This window comes from Trachemys scripta, chromosome 15 (genome assembly GCF_013100865.1).
Source record: "Trachemys scripta elegans isolate TJP31775 chromosome 15, CAS_Tse_1.0, whole genome shotgun sequence".
In the NCBI taxonomy this organism is placed as follows: domain Eukaryota; kingdom Metazoa; phylum Chordata; order Testudines; family Emydidae; genus Trachemys; species Trachemys scripta.
This window is the reverse complement of record NC_048312.1, coordinates 11,936,109-11,958,015: the sequence shown is the minus strand read 5'-3', so window position 1 is coordinate 11,958,015 and position 21,907 is coordinate 11,936,109. Positions and strand designations below refer to the sequence as shown.

Sequence of the window (21,907 nt, the reverse complement as noted above, 5' to 3'; positions counted from 1 at the left end):
ACCTCCTCTCTGCTTTAATACTAAGGCCTTTAAAATATCAGCATGTACTTCCCACTTTAAGGGTGGATGCACATTTCACACACCTATTTCAAAGGCTAAGTGTCATGTTTAAATCATAAAATACCTTAAAAGAAGTGGCTGTAATTTAATTACTTTGCATTGGCATTTAATAATTGTTAAACGACACGTGGATGACTGTATGTAGGACTTAAACACAGTGGGTGAAATTCTGGCCCCTTTGAAGTCAATGGCAAAATTCCCAATGACTTTAAAAGAGTCAGGATTTCTCCCACTTTGTTTATGGGCATACTTCTGCCTTCTGTATTCCAACATAGTGGTCAAGAGTACTAGTTGATAGGGCCAGCTGCCATGCTGGCGGGTTTACCTCTGCTTCATGTGGACTGGGTCTAAGCCTCCAGCCAGCTGGAAGGATGTTGTTAGCCAGGTGAGTGCACTGCTCCTTTATGGAGGAGCAGCACTGAATGCCTGTGCTGTTGACCACCCTTACCTATCCTTCGCTGGTGCCAGCAGGATGGCTCTTGTATCACCAGCTCCAAGTCTTGTTCATAAGTCCTCGAGAACTCTCTTGTTAATAGTAATAATAGAAGAACTCCGACAGTTTGGAGGTTTGATATTTTCAGAGACGCAGCATCCAGAAGTATGGAAGGCCATCCAAGCCCCTTATGGTAGAAGGCAGGTCTTCAGCTCTTGCTAGAATGGGTTTCCTGGATTCATTTCATTGGGAAGCCCACAAGGCCAGCATTTGACATCCCTGATGATGCCAAACAAATAATATTACTGACCAGTTTTTTACATTCCTCTTGAAAGGTCCAGATTTAGTTTGAATTGTGGGCAAAGTTTTGGGTTGAATCTTATTTTATCTTACCCAAGTCGGATGATTCTTATTTAGTAGTGGTCATTTAATCAACTAATATAATTTCAAATTACAGATTTGCCCAACCTGCAAAGTTAGGATTCTGCACTAGCCTTCCCCAAAGTTTGACAGTGTTAAGATCTGAAGTTTTGGAATAGGCCTATCTAGTAGTCAAACTGATTTTCCTTTGTCAGTGTTCTGCATTTGATGTTCTATAGAGAAATTAACCTACCAACATTAACAGGCAGAAGAGAGCTAAAGGTGTCAAATGATAATTTTATATTGTTTTATTTTCTTCTTGCCACATTGCAGAAACTTTGTGTAATTGAACCTGGGGACTTTGGTCCATTTGTTGTCCTGAGGGAAACACAAGTTAATTTGTTTATGGCTATACACTTTGTATGTTATCTTGCTCATTTATAAGTAAAGATAAATGTTAAATTCTACCTACCCCTGTGTTAATATTCGAGAATATTAATATTCAGCCTCATGGCTCTATTTCTCATAGTTAAGGCTCAGATTTTGTCATGGAAGTCACGGAATCTGTGACTTCCAAAGACCTCCGTGACTTCAGCCCTGGTGCCTGGGAGCTGCAGGGTCCCGCCGCCTCCTTCAGCAGCAAGGAGCTGTGAGATATCCCCGCCGCCTGAGGCAGCGGGCCCCCAAGCTCCCATCTGCAATGGGCAGCAGGGTTACCCCTCAGCTCCCAGTCGCCGTGGGGGGGTACCCTGCAGCTCATGGCTGCTTTGTGGGACAGGGGGACCCCCGCAGTTCCCCGCCAGCCACAGTGGCAGGGAGATCCTGCAGCTCCCTGCCACTGTGGGGGGAGGTACGGGGATCCCTGCAGCTCTCCAGCCACCATGGCAGGGCAGGGGGACCCCGGCAGCCTCACGGCCATTATGGGTGGGTAGGAGGCCCCACAGCTCTCCTGCTGCTACAGTGGGGCAGGGAGATCCCTGCAGCTCCATGCTGCAGGGGAGGGGGCAGGAGGACCTGCAGCTCTGAGCCCCCATGGGTGGTGGGGGTCCCGGAGCTCTCAGACATTCTGCAGCTGCCCAGTCCCTTCCCAGTTTATCATGGATATTTGTAGTAAACATCAGGGACAGGTCACGGGCGTCCCTGATTTTTTCTTTATTGCTCATGACCTATCTGTGACGTTTACTACAAATATCCATGACAAAATCTTAGCCTTACTCATAGTTCATCTTCACAATCTAGGCGCCCAATGCTAAGTGTGTAGCCTCAACTCTCATTGATTTCAGAAGACACCTAGGATGCTCCTTGATCACACTTTTATCGTACTGGCATGATTACAAAACTCTGCCACTCAAAATAGATTGGGAATCACTGCATTGGAGGGAGCATTTATTAACATTAACGTAACATTGCAAACACGTACATTTCTGATCTACAGTTCACCATTTCCCCCCTGCTTGCTTCCAATGCAGTTTTGCAGAACATTCTATGTATACTGCCTTGTATTTTCTGGTTTTATTTTGTATTCGCAACAACTGTTCCTCTCAGCCAATCAAATTCCTTAAATATAGAACACTAATTCTCCCTTATTCTCTCAATCATCATAGTGTTAATTACTTGCAAAGGAAAAATTGTAAAGGCTTTGATGGCAACCGCTATGGAACCCATGATGCCTCTGGGCCAAGTTCTGTAATTTCTGTCCACACCGAATAGTATTTTCAACAAGTAGCTCCAGTACATACTACTCAAGATGAGAAAACATTGCAAAATCAGGCCTTAAAAAAACGTAGATAGTGCTCTATCTCAGGGATTCTCCACCTGTTTCTTTCTGAGCCCCCCACCTCCACCCCCAAACATGCTATCAAATCTCTAAGGCCCATCTGTGGCACAACATCTAGTTTTCCGCGTATAAAAGCTGGCTGGCATTAGGGGATAGCAAGCAGGGCAATTGCCCGGGGCTCCCCTGCAGCTAAACTGCTTAGGCTTTGGCTTCAGCCCTCGGTGTTGGGGCTCAGGTCCTCGGGCTTCAGCCCCATGCCGTGGGACTTCAGCTTGCTGCCGAGGGCTGCAGCGAGTCTAATGCTGGCCCTGCTTGGCGGACCCCCGGAAACCTGCTCGTGGCCCCGCGGGGGGCCCCGGACTCCTGGTTGAGGACCACTGCTCTATTAGACTTTAGAGTGAGTCATTTGCAGGGCAAGATGATGTGAGAAAAGATCATAGGGTTGTTGTTGTTTTCTTTGAACACCTGTATCTCGAACAATTTCATATTATTATAATCTTGGAGTAATTCTAGTTATTTACCCTCTGACAATACAAAGTATAGAATTATAATCAGCGAGTGTTCCAATATTTTCAGTTCAGGACACCTGTAAACCCCAAGCTGTCTTAAGAAAAATAAAAAGCCCCAAATAAACAAAAACTAGTATATACCATCATTGTTTTTAAATAAAAGTAATTGATGGATGAGCAAACTAGCACACAAGGCAACAGATGCCTTACTCCAGGCAATGTAGAACCTTGTTACCCAGACAGTAGTGTCAGGCTGTGTTAAATCTACAGAAGTCATCCTCCTACTGTGAATTTTCATAGTCAGTCCTTCTCATATCTGTTGGAGGAATTTCTAGTTTTGCTGTATTTCAAACCTGAACATGCGTTTTTGCTTTCGTTTCTATGCTTAAAAGATGCAACTGATATATAAGGTAATGTCTTTTTTTGTTTTAATTTTGCATAGATCTGTGTTCATTAATGGACTTGTATTTTGTGCAGGGTGCTACTGAGTGTACATGTTTAAAGCTATGCAGTCCCCTAGGTTCCTGTTAAAAATGGAACAATGCTGGAAAGGGGTGGGGGTGAGGATGGGGGAGTCCTAATTTTCCGACTAGATTTACTGCACTGTTTCCGAAAGGGTCACGTGTAAAATATGCTTGTTTTTAAAATGGCATGTCTGCTTGAGAACACCTAGAACATTGCTTGCTTTCAGTTGGAAATACCTTTGCTTTTAAGACCATTGTTTAATATATTATATTTTAGAGGTTGGTTTTCAGGTTTGTTTGTTTGTTTTGCGGAAGGTTCCGTATGTGGCGCTGGCATGTGTGTTTGTGTCATTCAAACACACAGATAATACACATAAGCATGACTTGTGTTTCTCACTTTTAAACAAGGAAAGAATTCTCATTTTAAGCTAGTAATATCTAAGCTCCATACAGTACTATCTACATTTATTAGAAAATGTTTTTTTAGGAGTTGGGTTTTTTGTTTTTTGTTTTTTTTTTTTTTTGCATCTAGTTGATACTAATCTGTTCCTCATTGTCACAGCAAATACTTTCGTTTCTATGAGGGGATATTTCTAAATTAAGCTTCTGTTGTTTGTTCTCTTATCTTTAATTTCCAGCATTCATCTCCCTGTTTTCAAAAATTTTGGATGCACATTCTCTATTATCAGAGTAATAATGGAAGCTGCTTCAAGTCCTTGGTTTTTAAAATTGATATTTGCTTAAAGACATCATTAGAAAGGGGTGACAGGCTGCTTAGCTAATAATTTAAACGCATTGTCAAGACTGCAGAGGCTGTTGTGAAGTTGCTTTGGGAGCATGAAAGACTGTTTTCTTTTTACTTGCACATTAGTCTGATGACATTTAATCAGTGTTCTCCTTGTCATATGTTTATGTACAGTGTCTTGGAGTATTGGCTTGATGAGTTCTTAATCTTCAGCCTACTCGTCTTTATCAACAGCTGGGGGAGATTGACTTGAATAGGTTAAACATTAGACCTCATTTGACTCTGTAATAGTATGTGGCTATATTAATTAAATGATCAGAACTGATATGCACTGTGAATAAATGGTTGGGGGGAGGGAGAATTCCCTAGTTTAAAATAAAAAAAAACAGAAGACGCAGCAGCCCAAATCTATTTGTATAAAAGGGAAACACAGAAGGGGTGGGATTAGAACGATTTTAGACAGGTTTCCATTTTAAATTGAATTGGGTAGCTGTCAGTTTGGCAAGCAGTGGAGAAAACCCTGAATCCAATTTATGGAAGCGCCTAAACTAACTGCACATATCTTCTTCAAGCCCAACACTGAGATCCATCTCTCTCTGCACGGTTCTTTTAGTTTTTTGGCAAAATAGCTCGGTACAAGTGACAGTAAGGCTGTAGGTAACAGAAGATCCTGATGCTGAGTGACAAGCTAGAGGCAACGAGGACATATCTGACCTGTTGCTAGCTTGTCTGTCATTTGTGATGGTGGCCCCGTGCATTTCTTGACCTTCTTCCCTCTCAGCAGGAGGCTGTAAGGGGAGGGAGCTGTGTCTGGAATTAGCATTTGTAAGAGCTAGAATGTAGACGTTGTCACTGTAGAGAATGATTGGAATCACAACCGTGGTAGTTACACACTCTCTGTTTTAGTTATGTTTTCTGGTATTAGATACAGCACACATGAGAAATGTATATATTTTTCTGTATACGCTATGGACATTTGTAGTTATTTAAATCCCTGTTCCTTGTGTGTAAAAGGTGGTGTCTGTACCTGTTAGTTACCCATTAAAGAAGGGGCAGACTGAAAGAAGGAAAAACAGGCCTAGAGGTACTGTGTGCTGGCACAGACTGCACAGAGTGAGTTTAACATGGGAAAAATCATGTGAGTTGTTGGTATGTCACGTTCTTGAATAGACAGAACTCTTATTGCAGGCACATATTTATTGGTTGTTTAACTGTTCTTCATCTTTATACTCCCAGCTCACCAAACTTATGTAGGCTATGGAAGTTTCATAGTGAATGCCCACAAGAGCATCCTAGAGAGATTCGAAAGTGAGGTGCATACTTCATCGAAATACTTCTCTGCACCCTTATGCAATATCTGTCTCTCCTCCTGCAAGGTCAACAATCTGACCATACAAAAGACACAAAAGCAATAAAATAAATATTTTGAAATGAAAAAATTAAAGTTAGTGCAAAAACTCAGGCCAGGCAGCTCGTTTTATGTTGTTGTCTATGAGTGTTTCCCCAACACATTTCAGGCTCATATATTTTTCCAAAGTCCCAAGCACATCCCACATATTGCAAAAATCCTGTTAAGGAGTTGAAGGGTAAACATAATAATAAGGGTACGTGTAATAATATTAGTTTGAATTTCCATGTGGCCTTCCATCCAGAGACACCAAAGCACTACTTTAAAAAAGTATTGAATTTAGTAGTGAATGTGTTCTGTAGTGAGAGTCTGTGTACTGACCAACCACCTGGGGAGACTGAGAGGAAGAGGCTGTGCACGGAGGAAGCATGAGGATGATTTGGGCATGAATGGAATGGGATGCAGCAAGGAATGTGCAGGGGATGGAGTGGCGCTCTTTGAAGGTAAAGAAGTGTGGGTGGGGATAGCATGAGACATGTCAGAAGGCTACAGGGGGGCATACGTTGGAAAATACGTATCAATATTGATAGCTAGCAGTGTGAATAGCTATCAGCACCAATGCATACCTCTTCTCAACCTCAGCTACTTCTCCCACCCACAACCTTAACTCCCAAATTAATATGAAACACCAGCTTGTGCATGTTTATGCGCACACACAACACATGCATGTGTGAGTGTATAGCCATATGTGTGTGTGTGTATCCAGAATTCAGTTCTGAAATTTCTATATAAAAAATTACCACCAAATTTGGAACGATTACTAACCAATTGATTGTGCATTTACATACATTGGGTGCTAACAACAGAGATTACTCATTAACAAAACTTATTCTATTATAGGAAAACATGTCTCTCAGCTGTCATTTGTTATCGGACACCCACCTCACTTAATATATATCACTACAAACCAAAGAATAGAGCTCTGTACAGTGTAATTTATAAAAGCCATGCCAGTGCTATATTAATCTTCAGAATACATGGACGTACTGCGTAACTGCTAACATGGTCAGAGTTAAGGCCAAGTGTCGTCTTTTCAGGATGAAGGTGTAGGTTCTGAGTGATGGTGGGGAAGCATTTGAAGTGGAACTGATGGGTGACATACAGGCAGAATATTGAATGATTTGGTTGGTTATTCCTGTGACTTGGTGGATCAACAGAAGCATTTTTCCATTGATCTACCTGCGTCTACACCAGGGGTTAGGTTGGCAAAGTTACTGCTCTCATGGATATATATTTTTCACGCCCAGGGCCCTACAACTATGTCAACCTAAATTTTAAGTGTTGACCAGACCTCAGAAGTTCCTGGATTTGCCATTGATTTTTTGTGTGTGACCTGGGATATGTCATTTAACCTCTTTGTGCCTTTGCTCTGCATCTCTGAAAGAGAGAAGATAAAGGTGTTCTAAGAATACATCTATTAATGTATGTGTGGTGCACCAATACTACCGTGATGAGTACCATCAGAAAGCTTATAAATAAATGATGATATCACTGTAGAAATTTCAGGAAAAGACCTGAGCATCTGGGTGTCTTGATTGTTGTGGTTGTGGGTATGTCTACACTTTGGAGACTATACTGACATAGCTAGGTTGTCATAGTTATGCTGGCATAGTGTAGATGCAGCCTAAACCGATAAAGGGGTTTTCTATTGATGTAGGAAAACCACCTCCATGAACAATGCTAGATGCTACATCTTCCGTCAACATGGCCGTGCCTGCACTGGGGGCTAGGTCAGCATAGCTGCATTGGTCAGGGGTGTTGACATAAAACAGGCCTGGTCTACAGTTAAGTTTTGTTCTATATATTGTTCAGGCTAGAATTCTGCCAGCAGATGCTGCTGTCACAAATAATTCTTTATCCCTAAAGTTGTATTTGTGATGGGGAGCCAGGGCGGTTGTTTACTTTGGCAAATGTCGTGAGGCGGCGTATTCCATAAAGCAAATCAGTGAAAGAAATGACAACCATAGTGAACAACAAATGTAAGTGCAAACAAATAGCTTAGAACTAAGGTCCAGTGAAACTGAGGTGGTTACTGTCCTATTTTAGTTCATCCTTGCACATAACGTGATAAAATATATCTCCCTTCAGGTAGGATTAAGGGCCAGCCAAATGGCTCTGCGCTCTGTCTCATAGAACTAGTTTCCTTTCTGGAGAATTAAAACAGTCTGAAGCATGCTGGCCTAGTTTTTGCACTCTTTGTTTTTTATTTCTGCCTGATTTCCTCGTAATAATAATTTTAAAGACTAGATTAAGCATCTGCTGCAGTAAGCAGTGTTACACTACACATTTAATTTGCTCATCGTTTGTCCAACTGCCACGATTGTTATGCAATATACATGACAAACATCTGTACTATTCCAAACTACAAATCTTTATTTAGCTTATCCAAGGGAAGGGTACGGGTGACTTGATGACATTCTACAAATATCTATAGGGGGCAGAGATTTCTCATAATTAGATGGCTCTATAGTCTAGCAGAAAAATGTGTAACAAGATCCAGTGGTTGGCAGCTGAAACTAGACCAATTCAGACTAGAAATTAGGTGCCAATATTAGCGGTGAAATCAATTACCATTGGGACAACTTGCTTAAGGATGTGGTGGATTCTCTGTCACTTGAAGTTTTTAAATCAAGACTGGCTCTTTTTTAGAAGATGTGATACAGCGCAAACAGAAGTTATTGGCTCAGTGCCAAAACCAGTGAGGTTTTTTGGCCTGTGTTATGCAAGAGATCATATTAGATCATAACAATCTTACAGCAATGATGATTTTATCTATGCCACATAACAAATGTGTTTGGTAATACATGAATTTCAATGTCAGACTATCAGTTTCTCCCAGGCTTAAATTGTACGGGTGAAATCCTGACCCCATTAAAGTCAACGGCAAAAGTTCCGTTGACTTCAGTGGAGCCAGTATTTCACCCTTTTGAATCTATATTGGTATAGTTCTGCTGAAGACACAAGCTATCTGAGATAAGGCATGTTACCCTCTCCCTCCATTGAACTGCTTTCCTTCACTTCATATTTTGCAATTTGCCATGGCTGTCTTAGGGCCAGATCCTTCACTCATTGGGCTAGATCATCAGTTACTGTTTAGTATCAGAGGGGTAGCCATGTTAGTCTTCAGATGCATCTGAAGAAGTGAGGTTCTTACCCACGAAAGCTTATGCTCCCAGTACTTCTGTTAGTCTCAAAGGTGCCACAGGACCCTCTGTTGCTAGTTACTGTTTAGTTGTCCCAAATCCATTGAAGTCAGTGGAGCTATATTGATTTATACCAGCTGAGAATCTGACCCACTGAAGTCAATGGCAAACCTCCTTCCGTCTTCGGTGACACAGGGTAAGACCTATAAAATGTAAAGAGGAAGTGACATGTCTTATTCTCTGTAAAGTACAGTGCAAATTTATGGTTTTGTACAAATGACTTAATGCTTCATAATGCAAAAAAATGCATATCCAAGGGTTTGTTCTATTTTTGTGCAGTTTGCTCATATCCTAAAAATATGTATTGACTTAGTTCACAGCTTTTAAAATGGAACACAAGCTATGAAATTCTCGTTGTTTTGCCCCACAGAACTGTCTAGCATCCCACAGAGTATGACTGCCACTTTTAATTGCATCCTGATCAACGGATTGAACAGAATTTGAGAAATTATAATTAATGAGCTTCTTATGTGTGAGATGATACATCTGCACCTAGGAGACTGAATACTCTGCAAAGTGCAGCCTCTCTCTTTTTATGCTCAGCGTAGTAGCAGTCGATATTTAATAGCCAGAGGAGAGCTTCAGAAAAGTCAGGGGAAGAGATCTTACAATTGTGCTGGGGATGAGAGAGTCAGGATGGTATTTTAAAATGTAAAAAATTAGCTGTGCTAATTACACTGACTATCAATCCCCTTCAAATTCAGCCTTGTGCTTGAGGTTCGCTGTGTTTGTGGGCTGCAACCGAGCACAAGGAAGCTCAATAGCAGTGACTTTTTTCACACAGTATGGAAGCCAGTTAGGCTTGTTTTAGTTCCCGGTTCCCTATGCAACTTTGAGCTGGCTGTAAAAGTGGGTACGGGAGTGCAAGAGGGAGAGGAGGAGATGTAAAGCAAACTTTTAAATTCCAAAGTTGTTTCCATTTAACAGAATTTGAAATGGACCCATTTTCCATTTTATTGTGAAATATTTTGCAATTATTTTAACTGGCATTTTTTAACTGAATTGTTATCAACATTTTTTGTTTACTGAAAACCACATTCTCTTACTCAAAACTTGAGTTTTGGTAAACCAAAAATGTGGATGATGATTTTGCTTAAAGAAAATGTTTGGTTGAAATATCATGGAAAAAAATTGAAATGGAATTTTTTGTTTACTGAAAAGCACATCCTATTGAAAATCTGTTTTTGATAAATAATAAAAATTGATAGTGATTTTGAAAATGATTTTGTTTGAAATTTCCAGAAAATTTTTGGTTAAAAATATTGTGAAAAATTTGCAAAAAGTGGAAAGTATTGTTAGTGGGAAGGATTTTTCACAAAAAGTTGGCTTTTTAAAAGAAATGTTCACAAACAACATATTGTGTGTGAAAACTTTTGAGCAGTTCTATTCCAGCTGCTTTGCCTGATACCTAAGCAGAGTGAGAAGAGCTCTGTCTGCCAAGCAGATCAGTGGAGTTTCAAAGAGTTATGTTTGGGAGCCAGTGGGGCTATTGAGAGGTTTACAAACCTAGTGATTCTTTTATCTAACTTGAGCTGAATTTTCAGTTGGCACTGTAGTAATGAAAACCTGTGGGTCGGGCTGTTCCAGGTTACGTAGGTCAGCAAAAATCCTAACGTTAACCCCGAGATTGCAACTTTCATCAGGGGTTAACGTCAGCCTACTTTAGGTTTTTAAATTAAAAAAAAATAAATACATGAACTGACTGAATGTGTTGTACTTTGATCTGGTTTTATTAATAGAACAGAATCTAAAATGTACCCTATTGGAAAAATTCACAGCTCAGCCAATATAAATTGTTTTTTTTACCCAGCCCTTTCAGTCAAGTCTCACTCATTGCCAAAATGCTTTCAGTAGTCGTTTTCCTTGGGATGGCTCTGAAAGACTTTGATTTCATATAGTCACCATTCTTGAACTTCTGAAAAAAAAAAGAAAAAAAAAAAGGTTTTCAGAACAGGCAGAGGACCCTGCCTGATTTAGGATTTATATAAATTCTCAGTTATGTCACCTGAAATAGCCTCTTTCGTTCCCAAAGACAGAACGTTAACCACCTAATCTTTTGTGGTTTGTTAACTCTTCTTTATTTCATGTTCCTTATAGTGCCATTCTGATGGGGTATACAAACCCCACACTGGGATGGAAGGGGTTAAATGATGATGATACTGGGCCCCTCCAACCCTCCAGAGCATGCTCCAACTGGAGACAGCCTTGAAAAGGGAGCAACCCAGCTCAGAAAGGGGAGGCGGGGGAGGAGTGCAGACCTACCCTGAAGGTTCCTTCTGAAAGGGGCTGGAGAAGCTGCCTTGAAGGAACAGAGCCCAGCCGAGGCTGGCCGTTTTGGTTTCCTTTTTACTTTTTCTTTTCCCCTTATCTGGGACCAGAAGCTGAGGGAAGGAAGCAACCCACAGAAGGTAGCTCAAAGGGCCCCTCCTGGATACCAAATGCTGCTGACCTTCCTAGGGCCCTAGGCTAGAGCCCGGTGGAGTGGATGGGCCTGGTCTCCACTACCTCTGCCCCATGATAGAGTAGACGCTAACTGCTAGGCTCCTCGGCTCACCGAGGACCCCATTACAGCCATGTTGCCCACCAGTATACCTAGCTACAGCTGTAGATAACACCTGGGGCTATATTATCTTTCTGTTCTCACGTCTGAAGTGCCTATCACTGTGGTATCCAGGTGCTGTATGTGGATATTAGAAAATGGAGAGAATTGCTCCTCAGTAATCGCTGACTCTCTGTGGTAGCTGTGGTGTATTGTGAACTTCTGACTTTGAGGGTCCTGCTGGTTTCTCTTCCCTTCTGGTTCTTCAGGAAAAGCTAGGGCAAGAATCTTGCCATCTTCAAGTCATGCTGCTGCAAGGGTAGGGCTCTCATTAACTCCATGGAGAGTTGTGTATTTCACTTGTCTGGTCTGTGGAGTCGAGTCATGTCCCTTCATCTGTGTGTCTTTAATCAGATTCACCCACTTTACCAACTCCAAATCCCCTATTGAAAAATGTGGTGGCAGTCATTTATAGTCCATAATAGCTCTGCAGGTTTTGCACCTTCAGGACCTTCGGCTTTGTGCCTGACTGTGTTAATATCCAGTAAAGCACACCCATTGATTACTTAAGATACATGCACTTTAAAAGACTGTAGATGAGTGGCCTGTAACACCTTTTCTTCTGTTCTAGGAAAATGAACTGAAGGATGCTGTGCAAGAGAAGAATCGCTTGAGCCTTCAATATGCTAGTCTTTCCCACAAGGCACTGCAATATGACCAGGTAACATCTCAGTATGAAGACATGCTAATAGAATTCTCACATCCATTTATCATTGATGCCACACTGCCGAGCTGCTAAAAGCAAACAGCACAGTCGCGCTGCTTCTCTGCTAGTGACCCACAAAGGACATGTTTTGTTTTAAAACCACATTTGAATTCATGAACAGTGTATTTTTTTGTGAACAAATATTACTCCCCAGAAGAAAATGAATAATTAAGACACACAGACAAACATTGGTGAGGTGTGATTTGTCATTGAAGCATCTTCTCATTGTACTCTAAGTTCCTGTGCGGTTTTGGCAAAAATTGCTGTTTGCAGTGGTTTTCACTAGAGCTCATCAGGAAATTATTTCCACCCACCCCATGTAAATTTTTGACAAAAACAATTTTCCCCCGGATTTTTGTCAATTTTTCTTGTTTTTTAATCAAAACTGACAATGTATCAATAAATTTCAGTTTGCCAAAAAAAACAAAAAACATTTTAACCACTTCTATTTTTGACTCTCTGGCATCTAATTCTCTGCCATCTTGTGCTTGCCTAGTGGACAGTGTGTCTGAGGAAGTTCATAAACCCCTCAGCCTGAAATGGCTGGGGAGGATGCAAGTCTGGGACCTATGACTGGTGCAACCTGTGCTCTACCTCTGTCTACCTAGGAACTCAGGAAGAGATTGTGGTTCCTGAGGCACAGTCCTTCTGGAACCTTCCCCTGGAGCTCTGCACTCAGTCTAGCTATAAGCCTCAACTGGAGCAAGATCTGACAAGAAAACCATGACAAATTGAACCTTTCCCACGAGTGGTTAGCTGTGGCTTTTGAGGGCCAAGCTGTAGCATCTAGCCATCTGCCGAGAGAGTGAGAGTGAGTGAGTGTGTGTGTGTGTGTGTGTGTGTGTGTGTGTGTGTGTTGCGCTGCTCCAGAAGAAGTGTAAGGAGAGATTATGCCCAAACAAGGCACAATCCCACCCTGACTGGCTCGGTGCACAGAAAAACTGAAAAAGCTGCATCATCCTTTAGGAGAGTTCTCTCTGTTGGCTGCTGTGCCTGGCCTGTGCTGTGAGTCAGTTTGGGGCAATGTGCCTCCTCCCCCAGGGAGGGACACCAAGGGAACTGTCCCTGCATTTCCCTGAGTGCAGGGGTTACAACTTTAAGTGACCGTGCATGGAGCATGTGAGATGGGAAAAGAGGTACCTTGTGGCTGCACAAGGGATACTCACAATCTAGACCCTAAACAAGTTTAGATTGAGCCAAAAAATATTACTCTAGACTGGATTCTCACATTGGCTTAGAGGGCTAGTCGTGCACGTAACTCATTACTCCTGAGGGCATTCTGTGCCAAAACATTAAAAATTCTGCACCAAAAAAATTAAAATTGTGCACACAATATTTTAAAATTCTGCAAATTTTATTTGTCAATAAGTGTGGAGGCTCCAGCACGAAATTTGGGAGCACAGGCCACTGGCTGCAGAGAGGTGGGAGATCACTGTGCAGCTCCCCCTGCACAGTGATCAGCGGTGAGGCTGCACCCAACCCTGACACAACGCAAGAACCGAGCCTGCCCCAGAAACACCCAGGGCCCTGCCCATCCATGCCAGGTGCACCAGGTATGGGCAGGCAGGCTCAGCAAGGCAGGATCCAAGTGTGGAGGGGCTTAGTGTGGGGGGATCCAGGCGTGGGTTGAGAGGGTTCTGTGTGGGGCAATCTGGGTGTGGGTGGCTCAGTGGGGGATCCAGGTGCGGGGGGCTTGTTGGGGGGTTCTGGGTGCAACAGTAATGGGATTCTGCAGGGGGGTCTGAGTGAAGGTGGTTGGGGCTCAGCAAGGGGGGGTCGGTCTGGGGGTGTGGGGATAGAGTTCAGCAGGGGGTCTCAGTGTGGGGGCTTAGTGGGAGGTCTAGATGCTGGGGGAATGGGACTCAGTGGGGTGAGGATTTAGGTGCAGCTGGTTGGGGCTCAGTGGGATGGAGATCTGGGTGCGGGTGGCTCATCAGGGTGGTCCAGGTACATGGGAAGTGGGGCTTAGTGTGGGGGGTGAGGCTTGACAAGAGGGTCTGGGTATGAGGGGGTCTGGATTCATGGGGGTTGGGCGGATGGGGGAGCAGCTCCCTGTACAGGGATCCCTCTCCCTGCAGCTAAGGAGCGATGGATGCAGGAAGCAGGGGAGGAGGGAGTTTGCAGAGCTTCCTGCAGCCAGGGGAGAAATCTGGGGGTGGGTCTGACCCAGCCCTGGATGCCATGCAGGGGAAGAGGAAGTCCTGTCCTCCCCAGCCCAGCCGAGACTAGCAGCTGAGCCCAGTGCAGGGTAGGAGCCATCCATCCTGCCTCCTGCCCCACAGTGATTTATCTCTCGGCTGGCTGCCGTGGACCCCCAAAAGATACTCCTGGGGAGGGTCACATGACCGCTCTTGTGTCTTCCCTTTGCTTCCCTGTCAGAAAGTCCATTTTTCTGTGGGGAAGCAAAGAAATCTGTAGGGGACATAAATTCTGCACATGCGCAGTGGCACAGAATTCCCCCAGAAGTAACTCATATCAGAGACTGCAAGAACACTGCAAACATCAAAGATTAATTGGAGTTGGTTGCCTAGCTCACTTAGGCCCCTTTGAAGTGCATATTTCAAATATGTAGGATCAGGACTGAAATTCTGAGCTAAAACTTGTGCTGTTTAATCCCTGAGCCAGCCCGGGCTGATTGATAAAGGTGAACGGTTGAGAATAGAGGGTGGTATACATGTACTGTATGACTTCATACATAGCACATGGTCTCTAAACAGAACTGAAATTTTCTGCTCTTCAGAGCAGATTGGAGAGGAATCAAAGTGGTTCCTATATAAATCAGTGGCATATTATTATTTTGGGATGGAATGAGGCCATATGGCTTATTTAGATCTATCCACCCCATCTGTCTAGTGGTTCTCTGTCATGGTGGTTTTTCTTCTAAATACCTTTCTAGCTTAGTTCCAGCATCATCCTTTCCCCACTACCGTTGTTTACAGAGCTCGCCAAGTGTGCCCTTCACTAGTCACATAAAGATAAGGTCCATTTCCCATGCAGTTTACATTCTACCTCAGACAAATGTAGCATGTGTGGCTAATGCAGGGAAGGCTTAAGAAAGTATTGAAGCATTTTAGCTCTAATTACCTTTATTGTAGTTGTAGTAGTTGTAATAGTAATAATAATAAATTATAGCTACAAAGCACCTCTCTCTGCTCAAGGTACTGAACAACCTTGCAAAAACAAATTTAAAATACAAAGGGTGAAATCCTGGCCCCATTAAAGTTGAGGCAAAACTACCATTGACTTCAATGAGCTCAGATTTCACCAATTGTTTTTATTTATTTATTTGTTTGTTTCTTAAGATGTATAAAATACAGCTCACTGAAACTCATGTAGTGCTCTGGGTACCTATCCCCTACATTCAAAATGACAGTATAAATATAAACAAGTGACTTCCCATAAATAGATCCACCTCAGCACACACTCTCCCCAGCTGTGTTAACGAAGAACGAGAAAAGATGAGCTTTGCAGCATGCCTGAAGGTTAACAAATCTGGGCTCTGGCCAACCAAGAGAGGACTTCTCCAGGAATGACCCGCAAGCAGCTCCATCTCCTATAGATTAAAGGGGCTCTAGCTCCACTGCTTCTGGATATCTGGATTGTGACAGTATATCAGGCAGAGAGAAACTACATCTCGTTTAACCCACACTATGTAGGGATTTATAGGTTAAAACTAACCCATTAGTAGTATTAGTATTGTAGTATTTAGGAACCCCAGTCCTGGACCGGACCAAGGCCTCACTGTGCCAGGAACTGTACAAAGAACAAAAATAGTCCCCGCCCCAAAGAGCTTACAGTCTGAATTCCACCCATTTTAAAAAGGAAAATTCAAAGATCTGTCCCCTAAAACCTTTTAAAAAAAATAAAATAAAACCAATTGTATATGAAGTGAGTGCCTGAGGAAAAACCGAAATGTGACAGAAGGAAGAGATAATAGGGTAACAGCAGTCAAACTAAAAGAGAACAAATTGCTCAGAATAAAACCGTTCTAAGCTGTTTTTAAAGTTAGGAGATATGGATTATTTGGGGTTCTACACTTTAGGCCCTGACATAGCACAGGCACAATTACCTGCAGACTGAAGCACCTGTGGTGAGCTCCTTTAAACCATGGCTAGTGGCCAAGCACAAATACCCATCCAGGAGATTCGTGGAGCAGGTCTCAGACACACCTGGGGCTTTTAAAAATCTCTAGGGCCCAGTCCTGCAAAACTTCCCATTGACTTCAATGGAAGCAGGAGCAAGTCCTCCAAATTCTTGCACTAAGTGCCAGGAAAAGAGCTGTGACATCAGAGGCCAAGACTGAGACCCCTCACCAAACAATGCTATTGTGGCACCAAAGGGTAGATCCTCAGTTGGTGTACATTGTTAAAGCTCCATTGACGTACATGACAATGTACAGCAACTGAGGAGTGATGACAGTTTAGGCAGGTGAGGGTCTGTCTCTATACTTAAGTCAATGGAGCTATGACAATTTGAGTGTGTGTGGTGGTGTCAGGGCTGGCTCCAGGCACCAGCCCTCCAAGCATGTGCTTGGGGCGGCAACTGGAGGGGGGTGGCGCTCACCTGGGGAGAGAGGGGTCGCGGCCGGGCTCGCCGCCCTCCCCCGCCGCTCCGGCCGGTCGGAGAGAGCGGGGCCCCGGCTGGGCTCTCCGCCCTCCTCCCGTTGCTCCGGCTGCTGGGGAGAGCGGGGCCGCGGCCGGGTTCGGCGCCCTCTCCTGCCGCACTCCCCGGCAGGGGGCGGTGGGAGGCTTTTTTTGCTTAGGGCGGCAAAAAAGCCAGAGCCGGCCCTGGGTGGTGTGGACAATATTATGGAATACAGAGAAAGCTTTCAGCATGTATGGAGCCATTTTCCTAGCACAAGTTCTCGCTCTGCTTTCCGAGTCAGGCTTGGCAATCGGCTCACTTGTAGCTGTGATTAAGAGAGTGAAATTCATTATCAGGATTCTTAATTACAGATGCACAGAGGTGGTTTTGCTCTGCTCCTTCCTCAAAGTCTGCAAGGAGATAATTGGTATTCCAATACAAAAATACTTAATATTCTGTGTGGAATATTTTTGTAGGCTCCCATGAGCATGTCGCCTTCTCAAACTGATAGGGCAAAAATAATTAATTGGAGGGTATAGAGTAAGGAAGTATTTTTAGGAAAAACTGTGAAATAGAAAAATTTAAAGTGTAATGAAAAATAAACTAATGTTAGAAAAAACAGCCATGAGGCAGAAGGGTGTAGTGGTCTAAGCACAGGGCTGGGACCTAGGAATTCTATCCTTAGATTTGCTGTGTGGATTTAGGCAAATCATGTAACCTTCTGTACCTCATTTTCACTGATAATAGCCAGAGGGATTTGGGAGTATGGGTTAGTTTGTCTAGTATTTTTGAAAATGTAAACCTCTATACAACTGCTACGTATTAAAGATAGGAAGAGTTTTAACACCATTAAAGATCAGCCCTCAAAGAGAGAGAATACATTAAAATAAACTCATTATGGTCACATACAAATCACAATAAGAACCATTTTCATTTCTTTTTGTACAGGGTTTATTTTTTAACTCATTAAGACTGAATTTTGAAAAACAAGCACCTAAATTGGCCCAGCAATTCTATGGACACAAATAAGGATATATGCATACAACCAGGGCAATTTTGTGTGAAAACAGGCCAAACCAGTAGAGGAACCATTAACTGTTTTGTGCACAGCACAAAGGGTGAAAAATTCATTCCTATGCAAAGGGCATTACAGAGACTGTACAACACTTAAGCCTCCAAAATAAGTCTTAAGTGGTATTTAATTGTGCATAGCTCTTGTGCTGGCCCTTTGCCTAGGGGAGAAGTTCCTTTACTATGCATGCATGCAGGTTTTGCATACTGAAAGTGAGTGCAGTTTATGTAAGTTCTGATTGCTTGCTGATATGCATATATAAACATGGGTAGTGTGTACATTGCATGTTCAGAATGTTTCTAATGTATATATTTTATATGAACAATAATGAACAGAAAAATGTAACCTCTTCCTTATATGAGATGATGTTTTCTCAGAGATAGTAGTATGAGAAGTTGGCTGGTTCACCAACATCCAATATTAAAGCAGAGTATTACGGTGCTTATCTCTGTAACAGGTAAATTAGTCTGATCTCGGCAGTTGTGGTCTGCCTATGGCAGAATAAACTGCAGGCCTGCAGAGAGCATTTATCAGTGTAAGTAAACTGTATTTGGCACAGGCAAGAATGTTCTTTCACTGCTTGGCTAAATGAGCTCCTTACCAATGAAATAAACTGTGGTATTTTTCTAGTAACTCCATAGTCTTTGGATTTAAGTATTACAAAAAACTGAAGATGCTTCATTAATATTCTAGATTTCATAACCAACCCAAGTGACAGAAGTGTTTGATGTGTGGTAATATATGGAATGAAAAGCTTTGTGGATGACACACTCATTTGTGTGCATTTAACGCAGAGTCATCACAGAGCAAAATGTTCCCAGTGTTTCTCTCATGAAATCATGACTGTTTACTATGGATCTATCTAGGTCAACTGTCTTTGCCACTGGGGGCTTTGTTAGATATGCTCAATCTGTAATTCAATTTCAGGCATATCCCATATGTTCTTAAACAGACAGCTTGTTGGAGAGATCATTAAAATCACTTTTAGTGCATATTTTGGAAAACAAAAATAAGGGAGTGATAGACTCCTGGAACACTCCGCTGCTGTTCTGGGTACTGTATATAGGAAATCAGATCACAGTTGTCTGTGTGATTTAATGCAAAATCCTCAGGAGAAGAAAGTCCTGGTTAGAATGTGCTGTGGAAGTACAAAATATTATTATTTATGGAGACATGTTTCCTCTGTTTCTTCCCAAGGTGCAGAATGAAAATATGCAGAGATCTTTGTTTATTAAGTCTTGAACCTCTAAAGGAGCAGGTTTAGATACAAATGATTGGGACCATTTGGAAAATCATTAAGCTAAAGTGTTTTTTATAGGGCTTCGAGATCCTTGGATGAAATATTCTCTGTCTGACAGGCAGATAAAACATCTGCAGATTCCGCACATCTCTAATACAAATTTTCCCAAGGTACATTGTCAGAAGAACTCTGGGATGTGCTGTCTGGTCCCATGGCCTTTTATTTCCCATGTGAAAAAAAAATCCACAGCAGAAACATGCAATGATCTCTGTAAGGGTGCAGACTCACACCTTGGGTGCAGACTCACACCTCCTGCTGGTCTCTTCCGGGAATTAGCTTATCCCAGCTCCAGAGCGCCCTCTGCAAGCCAGTGATCCACCTTACCGCTGCTTCTTGGCCTCCTTGTCCCTCCGAGGACCCGGTGCAGCTTTATCTGGGGGGCTGTCCTCTGGCAGTACCCCTTTTTCTTTGGGTCTCCCCTCCCCAGGGAACCCCCACCCACTATCCCCCAGCTTGCCTCAGAATAAGGCCACTGCCAGTCAGCAACTAGCCCCCACTCCCTGGGGCAGACTGCAGTATAAGCTACTCATCACTGGCAAGGTTGGGTTTGGACCTGCTGCCTTGGCCTACCCCTGGGCTGCCCTTTGCAACCTCCAATACCTGTTGGCTCAATGCTAAGCCACAGCCTGGGGCTTTCCAGGCTGGAGCTCCCCAGCTCCTCTGCCTTTCCCCAGCCCTGCTCTACTCAGGTACTCTGTCCCTAGCTCCCTGCAGCCAGGCCCTTCTCTCTCTGAATGCAGAGAGAGAGTATCTCCTTGCTCCTGGCTCAAGCCTTTAGAGGGCCAGCTGGGCTCCGATTGGGGCGTGGCCCAGCTGCAGCTGCTTCCCCCGATCAGCCCAGGTCTTTCCTTCCACAACCCCAGCCCTCTGCAGGGCTGGCTTTAACCCTTCCCAGGCAGGAGCGGGTGGCTACCCCGCTACACTCACCAACACTTCAAAGAAACATTTTTAAAAATCTAGATAACTATTACTAGTAGACAAAAGAAAATTGGAAATCCTTTGGTAAATGGATGTACCATATTACCATGTAATCCCTTGTTAAAATCTAATAGGGATGTTTGTCAGCCACACTATAGAATAAGATTTATTATTAAGGAAAATGATACATTTATGAATATACAAAGTTGCACTCCAACAAATAGGACATTAGGTCTGATGCTTCTCTGTTATACTGGTAAAAATGAGTTGTGAGACTAGAATCTGACTTTAGTTTGTATTTTCAAATACAATTATTGTAGGTAGATCTCTTAACTATGATGTAGATATATCATATTAGATATAATTGACTATGAATAAGCTTCTTGAGAAAATTGTTAATGAGTGAAGTATACATACATCTATCTGTCTTCTATATCATATATCTCTCTCTCTCCTGGAGATTGAAACAATTAACACTTAGCTCTTATATAGTGCTTTTCATCCATAGATCTCAAAGCATTTTACAAAGGAGGTTAGTATCATCTCCATTTTATAGATGGGTACATGGAGGCACAGGGAGGTGAAGTGACTTGACCATGGTCATCCACCAAGCCAGTGGCAGTAGAATAGAACCCAGGCCTCCTGAGTCTTGCTCTAGTGAGTTATCCACTAGGCCACATTAACAAGTTAAACACCTTCTTACTAATTCAAAATGCTGGATTAATTATGACTCCATCTGACTTGTCAGTTTGTCATCAGTACTAGATATGAACCTTATGCTTACCGTGGGGTAGTAGGCTATCACTAAAGGCTTGTCTACAGAAGAAAGCTTTTGTGAAATAAATTAGCATGTGCATTTAAAGTGCAATAGCTGTTCCACACTCGCAGCCTAATCCACTTCCATCGTGGATTATGCTAAACTGCACAAAGACACTCTTAGCACAGAGAAAGAGTGTCCACTTGGGAATTCATGTGGAATAGCTATTCCACAATGGCTATTCCGGGTTATTTCCCCTGGTAGACAAGCCCCACATCTTAAAACCAAAATAAATTGGCCCTAAAATTGCCTTTTCTGTACCACTCGGTTGCCATTTCTTTGTCATCTTTTAACTTTACTGCAGGAAGTTCTTATTTTAACAAAACCATGTGTTTCTCTGATACAGTCCTCATATAAATCACCCACATAGGTGAGCAAAGACTAGAATCGAGATCCTTCTTATCCAAATGGATAGACTTATAACTTTTAACCCCTAGACTAAAGGAGATTTGTCATCGTTGGCAGCATTGTCTTTGTCCTTTCTGTGGAGCAGCCACTAGACGACACCATCACAAGCTCAAGACACAAAGCGTATTTTACTATTACTTTCATTTATTTTTATAAAGGTACTGCAGTTTTATAAAGGTACTGCAGTTACTTTCTGTGTGTCAACAGGCAGATGTTCTCATCCTTTTAGAAGACCAGTCTTAAGATTTAGGGTGCCCTCAGTAATGCTTGCAAACCTAGTTGTGAAACAACACTAAGAGCATTGCATCATGATGTTTCATGTGTGTATGGTGAGGCAATGCCACCACACTCCTGCCTTCTCGTGGTCCTGCCTCCCACAGTACATACAGCCATGTTTCCCACGCCCTCCAAATATCTCCTCTCAGCTATAATTAGCATCCACAGTTGCTGGCAAGTTACCTTTGTAACCCAGACTCAGGCCCTTATCTTAGGGTTACCATACGTCCGGATTTTCCCGGACATGTCCGGCTTTTGGGGGCTCAAA

At 42.8% G+C, this 21,907-nt stretch overlaps 1 protein-coding gene across 1 annotated transcript in view; it reads left to right on the top strand.

Annotated features, from left to right (window-relative positions):
- RIMBP2 (RIMS binding protein 2) overlaps positions 1-21,907 on the top strand; it is a 313,172-nt gene that overhangs the window by 163,356 nt on the left and 127,909 nt on the right. The window contains exon 3 of the mRNA XM_034791131.1: positions 12,130-12,219. The gene's annotated coding sequence lies outside the window, so the exon portion shown is untranslated. The remainder of the gene's footprint in view (positions 1-12,129; positions 12,220-21,907) is intronic.